We start from the raw sequence: 7,054 nt of genomic DNA on the forward strand, positions 1-7,054 counted from the left end.
GGCGTGTAAGGTTGCACGATAAACAAGACAGACACCATCCCTGCCCTCCTGGAGCTTCAAGTCTAGCGAGAAAGACAGATGATAAATAACTCACCACACTTCTATGTAAAGGACTATCGGGTTGAGTAGTTTTACTTAGGCACGTAACATGTGTAAAGGCGAAGCATGGAATGCTGTCGCTGTATAACCTAGACTGGGGGATCTCCGAAGGTGAGTCTCAGAGGCTGAGGAAGGCTAGCCGAGAGCAATGGCCTGGCGTTGGGATGGGTGGCGGTGAAGGTTTTCCCGGAGACGGACGCAGTTTGTGTTGGTGCTCGGAGGGACCGCAGAGCTTGGCTCGTGTGGGAATCAGCCAGCGGGTCGCTGCGTTCTCAGCACGGGAGGCAGGGAAAGGCACAGTGACGTGGGAGAGGGGCGCAAAGGCCGGAGCCCCCAGAAAATGAGTCAAGATGAGATCTTCCAAAGAGCATGCCCTTTCCTAAGCCTAATTGAGACAGTTTTTTAAAAAATCTATTACAAAGTATTATTTAAACTGAAAAAAAAAAAAAAATCCAAACAGGACGTCCAGCCGTCACTCCGCACTGGAAACACCTCCATCGGCCACCGCCCGGAGGCGCGATGCTTCCTTCGCTGTGACGGGAATGTTCTGGGCCGTGACATACCTGACCCGAGCCTGGGCACCCGCCACAAGGCATGAGAAGGCAGCGGCGTCGGGATTCTGCTCGCTGTCCCCCTCAGGAGCATCGCGCGCACCAGCAGGCCCCGAGTCACCGAGATAAGAGGAAGACCCGTCCAGCTCACCCATGCTGCTATCAGTGTGTTCCTATCAGCTGACTCTGAACTCCCAAGTCCAAGAACAGCATCTGTCTGGTTCCCGGCAGCTCACCCATCACCCAAGACAGTGCCTGACATGGAGTAAACCCTTGATAGATGTTTGCGGAGTGAAAGCTGCACTCGGCTTTAACGTAAGCCATCATTAGATGGATTTTTGTCTATAATTCTTCACCCCAGAGAATTCCATGCAGCTGCCTAATCTACTAGTCCCTAGTACTCCCCACCACTGGACCCACATAAGGAAATGACTTAGCTCACATAACCCCTGGGCGCCTCTGAGAAGTCCTACGTTACATCTGTGGATCTGTGGAATTCGCAATCACGAGACTGGGTGTTTCTTTGACCAATTACAATGCCCTTTGAACTGAATTCCTCAACCCAAGGATAGAAGCCTCTCTGGTTAAAGGATTCTTATTTCAGCGCACACACCACGGCAGAGAGCATACAAGCAATGTCCATGATCGCATATCGTCATCGACATTCTCGAGATAGAGAGACAGGAGAAAGAGCCGCGTGCCTGACAGATGTTCAAGGGCTCTGATGAAAAACAAATGGGAAGCTCAAGGTTTGCCAAGTCACCCCAAATCAAAACTGGAGCCTGCCCTCACTGAGGCATCTCTGTCATGTCACACTGTGCCAGGAGAGCCGAGCGACTCCCCCGAGGCCGCCGGCAGCTCCTCTGAGCTCTGCTGCGAGCAGCCCCGGTCTGGGCGGCGCTGTTGCTGCGGAGCGTTTCGTGTGCGTGTTGGAGCTGGGCGTGTGCGTGCAGGGAGGCACATGGGGCGCTGCTTGGTTAGGCATTCTTCTCCTGATGAGTCAATTAGCAGCCATACGTCAGCACACACCGTGCCGACTCTGCCTCCACTTGAGGCCAATCTGTCGCTCTGCTTGCACGTGGTGGAAGTAGAGGCCAGAGAGGTGGGAGTGCGCCTGGGTTTCAACAGTGTCAGCCCCCGTCCCTGGTGAAAGGTGTGCCCACTGCAGGGCTGACGGCGCTTCCACAGCGCCAAGCTTAGAATCGCTGTGGACGGAAAACGCGGGTGGCAAGCAGCAGAGCCGTGTCGCGGGGCTGATCCTCCTTTGTGCTCCCTGACCCTGAGCTACCATGACCGGCAGTTGTATGAACACGTGGTTGGAAGAACATACAGTCAGGAGCATGTCTCAACTCAGGATACTGGAAGAGGATAGAATCAAAATGGTCAATATAGCCCAGTCGGTGTGGCTCAGGGGTTGAGCGTCGACCTATGAACCAAGAGGTCATGGTTCCATTCTCGGTCAGGGCACATGTCCGAGTTGCAGGCTCGATCCCCAGTAGGGGGCGTGCAGGAGGCAGCCAATCAATAATTCTCTCTCATCATTGAAGTCTCTCTCTCTCCCTCTCACTTCCTCTCTGAAATCAATAAAAAATATATTTTGAAAAATTGTCAATATAATTGACACGCCCCTCTCTGTAAATGCATCCTTGTGCTAATAGAGAATTAGTACATTAAAATGATTGCATTTGACAACTTGAACTTTCAAAATGAATCATCACAGACTACATGTGTAGTTGACTCAATTCAAGCAGCAGTCTTTTGTGAGGCCCAGACTCTGCAGAATGCATCAGGTTTATAACCGAAATACAGGTTTCTTCCCATGAACCAGAGCACAAGCTCACTGGCAAGATAAGGAACTCGCAAAGAACACAACTGGAAATAATACAAAAGAGTATATAATTAGAGAGAATAACAAGAAAGGCCCAGAGGAAGTAGAAGGAAGGAAATAATAAAAATCAGAGCAAAAATAAATGACATAGACATTTAAAGAAAACAATACAAAAGACCAATAAAACCAAGAGCTGGTTCTTTGAAAAGATAAGCAAGACTGATGAACCTTTAGCCAGACTCGTCAAGAAACAAAGAGAGAGGACCCAAATAAGTAAAAACAGAAACGAAAGTGGTGGAGTAACAACTGACCCCACAGAAACACAAAGGACTGTAAGAAAGGACTGTGAACGCCTACAGTCCAACAAAATGGACAACCTGGGCGGAACAGAAATCTTTCTAGAAAAATTCAATCTTCCAAAACTCAGGAAGAATCAGAAAACTTGAGCAGGCTGATAACCACTAATGAAATAGAAGCAGCAATCAAAAAACTTCCAGCAAACAAAAGCCTGGCCCAGATGGCTTCACAGGGGAGTCTTACCAAACATTCAAAGAAGAACTAACACCCGTCCTCCTCAAATTATTCCAAAAAAACCAAGAGGAAGGAACACTTACAACCTCTTTTTACAAGGCCAGCATTACCTAATTCCAAAACCAGGTAAAGACACTACAAAGAGAATTACAGGCCACTATCCCTGATGAACACAGATGCTAAAATCCTCAACAAAATATTAGCAAATTGAATCCAGCAATATATTTAAAAGATCACACACCATGACCAAGTGGGATTTATTCCAGGGATGCAAGGCTGGTACAATGTTCACAAATCAGTAAATGTGATCCATCACAGAAACCAAAAGAAGGATAAGAGTCAGAGGGTCATATCAACAGCGGGGAGAGGGGCCAGAGGAAATTAACCAAAGAACTTACAAGCATACAAGTCTGGGTGGGGCGAGAACCAGAGTAGAGAAGGGTATTGGGGAGAAAATGGGGGACATATGTAAAACTCTCAACAATAAAGATAGATTTTTTTAAAAAAAGAAAGAGGAAAAAAGGGGGGGGATAGTATATAATTAGGAGCTGAGCCATTTAATGTGAACCACACAATCAATTCTATGTATTTATTTTAGTATTTTTTAAATTTTTATGTATTGAGAGAAGGGAAGGGGGTAGAGAGAGAGAGAAACATTGATTTGTTGTTCCACTTATTTATGCATTCTTTGGTTGATTCTTGTATGTGCCCTGACTGGGGATCAAACCTGCAAGCTTGGCGTGTCTGGATGCTGCTCTAACAAACGGAGTCACCCAGCCAGGGCTCTATCAATTCCATTTAAATTGAACAAGTCCAGGCCCCGTCCACAGCCAGCCCAGGACTTGATCCTGCTTTGTGAAGTGTGGATGGAATGGGAATCCGAAAGGAGGACGAAGGTATTCTCCACAGAGGAACATCAAAGTCAAAGCCGAGCCCGGCCGGTGTGGCTCCATGGTTGAGCGTCGACCTATGAACCAGTAGGTCAAGGTTCGATTCCTAGTCAGGTCACATGCCCGGTTGTGGGCTCTATCCCCAGTAGGGGGTGTGCAGGAGGCCCCAATCCATGATTCTCTCTCATCATTGATGTTTCTATCTCTCTCCCTCTCCATTCCTCTCTCTGAAATCAATAAAAAAAATTAAAAAGTCAAAGCCGAGAAGTGAGAGCCAGCCTGGTGGTACCACACAGCGATGAAGGCAGCTTGGAGGAGAGCCTTTCTAAGGCCCTGCCTTGGCGCTGACATCAGGGTTGAAACCACACCGGTGATGAAGCGTCTTCCCCCCAAGGCACCCCGTTTCCCATGATGGTGGCCTGTCTTGGCTTCAGGCTACCAGCAGCTGCAGGGGCCAGCAGCTCTGCCTTCCGTTCTGGGGCAGCGTGCCTCAATGCAGCGAGATGCGTAGTGACCTACTTTATCAACGCGCTTCATGATGGCTAGGTTCCCTCAGTCAAAACAATTCGCCTCGCTTTTGTAACACGGGTTGAAATGTACCCACTCTCACTTAGCTATACAAAATATTATACCTTTATTTATTTTAAATAATCTGCTCTTGTCCTTGACTCCCCGCTGCTGCTGATAACGGAAGGAAAACAGTGCCTCGTTAAAATTAACTGTCCCCTCTACTTCAAAGTCTCTGACTCAACCCATCATGTTAACTCTGTCCCTCACTGCTAGGCCTTTCTTGCTGGTGGGGGGTCTCCTCGCTCCCTCGTCCTGGTGAAGACTGTTTCTGACTCAGAGAGGGAAGCTGCTCTGTCATGTACCTGCGGTGGGAAGGAGAGGGGCCTCCGGTCTGTCTGCCCTTCTCTCCTTGTGTGGGGTCCAGTACAGTCTCTCCGGCCACATGTGACTCTGAGCTCTTGCAATGTGGCTAAGCCCCATGAAGATGTGCTGTGAATATGAAATACACACTGGCTTTCAAAAGTTTAGTAAAATATATATGATTAAGAGTTTCTATTGATTTCAAGGTGAAATGAAAATATTTTTAATATATTGGGTTAAATGAAATACGCTCACTATTAAAATTAATTTTACCTTTTAATTTTTTACCTCTTTAATGGGGCTACTAGAACATTTTATTTTTAAAAATATATTTTTATTTATTTCAGAGAGGAAGGGAGAAGGAGAGATAGAAACATCAGTGATAAGAGAGAATCATTGATCAGCTGCCTCCTGCACATCCCCTACTGGGGATCGAGCCCACAACCTGGGCATGTGCCCTGACCAGGAATCGTGCCATGACCTCCTGGTTCATAGGTTGACACACAACCACTGAGCCACGCCGGCTGGGCAACTAGAACATTTCAAATGGCCTGTGTAGCTCACATTGTATTTTCACGGGACAGCACTGCGTGGGGCCCGGTCTCCCGTGAGGCGAAGTGGATCTGCCCCTCCACAGTGTGCACTGGCGGGTGCTGGGCCGGGTCTGGTCCTGCGCGAGGAGGCACTGATGGCACCCTGATGACACCCTGATGGCAACTGATGGCACCCTGATGGCACCCTGATGACGCCCTGATGGCACCTGATGGCACCCTGATGGCACCTGATGGCACCCTGATGGCACCCTGATGGCGCCCTGATGGCACCCCGATGGCGCCCTGATGGCGCCCTGATGGCGCCCTGATGGCACCTGATGGCACCCTGATGGCGCCCCGATGACGCCCCGATGGCGCCCTGATGGTGCCCTGATGGCACCCCGATGGCACCCTGATGACGCCCTGATGGCGCCCTGATGGCACCCCGATGGCGCCCTGATGGCGCCCTGATGGCACCTGATGGCGCCCTGATGGCGCCCTGATGGCACCCTGATGGCGCCCTGATGGCGCCCCGATGGCGCCCTGATGGCGCCCTGATGGCACCTGATGGCACCTGATGGCGCCCTGATGGCACCCTGATGGCGCCCTGATGGCACCTGATGGCGCCCTGATGGCGCCCTGATGACGACAGCCCCCAGGGTGACCGTCCGTCGGCTGTAAATTCTCCATCAACTACAGCTTCCTTTCCTGACCTCAGCCACTTCCACATGTCGGTGTGTGACATGGTGATTTGTAAGAAATGAATACAGTGTTTGGTCTTCCCCGTTTCCAGCACAGAGCTCCTAAAAACCTTGGAATTTCCTGTGATGCTGCCGATAAAGTTTCTCTTGTTGTGTTAAAGGGTGGCCTTGGGAACACACCTAAGGGCCGGGCTGGTTGCCCGGAGAACCGACCAGTGATTAGAGGACTGGAATTCTCTGTCCAACACTTTGACCTCCAATGGCCTGGGCCTGGAAGCTGAATGGATCGGCAGTGGTCAAGGACTTGACAATCACTTGTGCCAAGGTGATGAGGGCCCACAAAACCCCAAAAAACAGGGTTCAGAGGGCTTCTGGTGGACACGTGGAGGTTTGGGAGCCTCGCATGCTCGGAGAGGGCATTGAGGCTTCGAACCCTCCCTCACGCCCCCCTCCTCCCCCCTCCCCGCATCTCCTCTATCCGGCTGCTCCCGAGTTGCATCCTTTTACAATAAACTGGTGACCTAGCGAGTAACGTGGTCCTCTGAGCTCTGTGAGCCGCTCTAGCGCATTCACTGAACCCCAGGCGGGGGTCATGGGAGCCTCTGATTCACCGCCAGTGGTCACAAGCCCCGGGGACCACCTGGACTTGTGGTTGGCATCTGCAGTGGATAGGGGGAGGGGACAGGCTCACAGGACTGAAGCCTGAACCTGACGTTATGGGAGAGAGGGGCAGGCAGACTTCAGTTAAGTTGTAGGACACCCAGCGGCGCCTGAGACTTGCTGCTGGCAGCCTGGGAACGCCCCCACTTCGCCCGCCCGCCCCCCCCCCCCCCGCCCCCGGAACTGGGTCTCACACTCTGCTCCCCACCACCAAGCAGCATGAGGAGCTCCGTCCAGGCCCATTGCTCCAAATGCCCTGCCTGCGCGGCTGGTCCAGGGCCGTGGCCGATAAAGCAGGAGGCAGGCCAGCCGGGAGCTCAGAGACCCCGTGCGCCATCGCCATCGGGGCGGCTGTCCTCGGGCCACACCCGCCTCCGCCCAAGGCCCGGAG

Source organism: Cnephaeus nilssonii (assembly GCF_951640355.1).
Source record: "Cnephaeus nilssonii genome assembly, chromosome: 2".
Taxonomy (NCBI): Eukaryota; Metazoa; Chordata; class Mammalia; order Chiroptera; family Vespertilionidae; genus Cnephaeus; species Cnephaeus nilssonii.